The following is a 3,109-nucleotide window of genomic DNA, read 5'->3' on the forward strand; positions in this document are numbered from 1 at the left end:
TAACTACATTATGATGTTTTTAACAACTATAACGACTGAAAACATGACCGGAGAAATATTGCTGGTTAGAAAACGATTTGGAACGAGGCAGGTCCGATGTCCTTCACGCTTCAGGCGCACGATGAGAAAGGGGGGTCTCTGTACATTTTGGTCTTTTATAATGGCTGTGAATGTCCCATCGATTTCATTGAAAACGTGATGACGTACAGACACCCAGAGGAAGACGTAGGCAGTGTCGGTTTCTTCATAGCATTCACTGTCGCCTTAAAAACAGACCCCAGATCAGGGGTAAAAATTTCTGAAATCTGAACCCTGTCATGAAAAGTGCTGTAGAAATTGTTCTGTACCACTCAGAGACAAAATTCCAACTTCTATAGAAACTAGAAGGTGTTTTCTATCCAATAATAACAATAATATGCATATTGTACGATCAAGAATTTAGCACGAGGCAGTTTAATTTGGAGACCCAAATATGCTAATGCGGAACAGCACCCCCTATAGTTCCAAGAAGTTAATCACTAACCTTGACCAACTTCATCAGATGAGTCCTATAACATCAGGTTATACAATACACATGTTTTGTTCAAAAATTTGCATATTTTGAGCTGCAAATCGTGGTTATACATTGTGAATATGTAGCATCGATTCACCAGATTGTCCAATATCTCCATTCACTCACCTAATCTGACCAAAGAAATCATAAACTTTACTAAAAAATACATGTTGAACAGCAAATGAAAGATACACTAGTTCTTAACCCTTTCATGCGTGAGTTCCAAATATTTCTAACGGTCGCCCCAGCGTGAGTTTTTTTATGCACGTGATGTTAGAACGTTCTCCATTCAAGAATGTGATTGTTATGTAACAGTACATTTAATCTGCGCTGCCCTCAAACCAAAGCACGCAGCCTGTTTTATTTGTCAATTTTAAATTATTTTCAAACAAGTTTTTTATTTTCTAATAACAGTTTGAAATTAGGTGTGTTCCGCCTCATTCATTCACATAAAAGTAGTCATTTTTACTTTTGCGGACCAATTAATTTTTTTGACATTTCTGACCCGGACAAAATTCCCCAAACACTTCTCAATTGTTTGTGCAGGACATTTACTCATCTGCCGTCCTGCATACACGTGTTCATATTTTCCACCTGTCGCCTGCATCGAAATCAAAGTTGTTTTCGTTACCAATAATACCTTTGGAAATGTGTGCGTTTCTATCAAAGTGCCTTAATACGTTATAATAGTTTCTGCATGTCGTGTTATTTCGTTTCTACTGTAACGTCATGTTTTTGTGTATATTCCTTATAACCGCGGACACGCGATGTAACGTTACTCATTTCATAACATTTATGGTGTTATACTCAATGCTTAGGTATCTAGCTACATTCTCCTGTTAGCTCTGGAAAACAATGCTAATTGCGTCAGGGAAGTATTAGCATGTGTTGTATTTCGAAGCTACCCTGGCCTTATGACTCCCAAGTGGCACAGCGTCTAGGTGCTAGAAGCGTCACTACAGAGACCCATCTTCAAATCAAGACTGCGTTTCTATCAAAGTGCCTAATTACGTTATTGTGTCGTGTTATACCGTTTCTACTGTAGCTCACTGAATGGAGCATAATATATTTGTGTATATTCCTTATAACCGCGGACACGCTAGGTAACGTTACTCACCTTTTATGGTGTTATATTCAATCGTGCTTATGTAGCTAGTTACATTATTCTATTAGTTCTGTAAAACAACGCTAAATGCGTCAGAAGTATTGGCATGTTGTATTTTGACGCTACCCTGGAAAAATATCGTTTACCACTTGGTCGTTTTCTGAGTGCATTCCACAAAGCTGTTTATCATGTCAGCCTTATCCACTGCCCCCATTTTGAGGTAATAGTCAAGCACGCAGTCTGGGTTGATGGTTCTCTGTCTGGTTTGTTTCTCTCTCCCGTCAGGTGGTCCACCTTCCCTGTGGCCGACATGGTTGCTGTATGGACAGTGGAGAGGACATGGACGTTTGTTTCTCTCTCCCGTCAGGTGGTCCACCTTCCCTGTGGCCGACATGGTTGCTGTATGGACAGTGGAGAGGACATGAACGTCTCGTTTGTCATGCCACTTTACTGCCAGCTGTTAACATTTCTTATTTTGTAAAACGGGTCATTTAGGATGGTAGTAGCGTTGATGAAATGCAGTCATAGCAGCAGAACTAGAAAGCAGTCTTTACTGTCACCAGGAATGTATACATTTCACTAATTGTGGTTGTCCCCCACTCCTGGCTCTCTCTTATCTTGTAGCTCCAAGGCATAGCGATTGGTCTCTACTATGTCTCCCACCAGCTCCTCTGTCAGAAACAACTTGAAGCACTCTGCCTCAGTTGGAAATGGCAAGGGGCGTTGCACTCCAGACTGGGACTCGCCAAAGCAAACAGCAGGGCCAGGAGGGGTGAAATGACTGGTGGCCTTCCAGCTACCACAGAACTCCTGTACTTCATCCACTGTTGGTATGCTTCCATCACCACCAGCATCTTCAAAGGGACCTGGGACTTCGTCAGTGGACAAGGGAAATTCAGATTCAGGGTTCTCAATGGCTACAAGGTTGGGGGGCAGCTCCTCACTCAGTCAGAATCTGATTCCTGACTTTCATACTCTGACTCAGTCAGAATTTTAAAAAAATCTCCAGAATTTCCACATTTGTTTGTTGTCTCCTTTTGAAAGACATTGCTAATGCTTCAGCTTAGCTCACTAGTTACATACATAAACAACAACACTGAATGGTTTACAGTGAGAGGGTACGTGGTTGACTGCCGGCACGCGCCACTTGTATCAATAAATCACTATCAGAAAATGTTTTGTGTGGCAATTATTTGTGTATTTACGGTTTTATTCACGTTTTCAAATCTAGGTGACAAATCATGCATTCCGATTCTTGCACAGATTGTAATGGGCACATATGTGTGTAAAATACTTTTTTGAAGGTTGTACTGATTATGATGAGCTAAGCTAATTCCAGCTGTGTAGCCATGTTTGTTGACATTCAATGCATTCTGGGTTCACGTAATCGTCTGTTTGACCAAAGATGTTATAACAAAATGAGGTGAGTAAGAGTTCACTCATTTTGTGAG

At 40.8% G+C, this 3,109-nt stretch overlaps 1 long non-coding RNA gene across 1 annotated transcript; it reads left to right on the top strand.

Moving 5' to 3' along the window:
• Nucleotides 1-984: 984 nt before the first annotated feature.
• LOC139541909 (uncharacterized) lies at nucleotides 985-2,834 on the top strand. The gene is made up of 2 exons (XR_011668429.1): nucleotides 985-1,552; nucleotides 1,944-2,834. It is a non-coding gene; the product is annotated as an uncharacterized lncRNA (long non-coding RNA).
• Nucleotides 2,835-3,109: the final 275 nt, after the last annotated feature.

This window comes from Salvelinus alpinus, chromosome 17 (genome assembly GCF_045679555.1).
Source record: "Salvelinus alpinus chromosome 17, SLU_Salpinus.1, whole genome shotgun sequence".
Taxonomy (NCBI): Eukaryota; Metazoa; Chordata; class Actinopteri; order Salmoniformes; family Salmonidae; genus Salvelinus; species Salvelinus alpinus.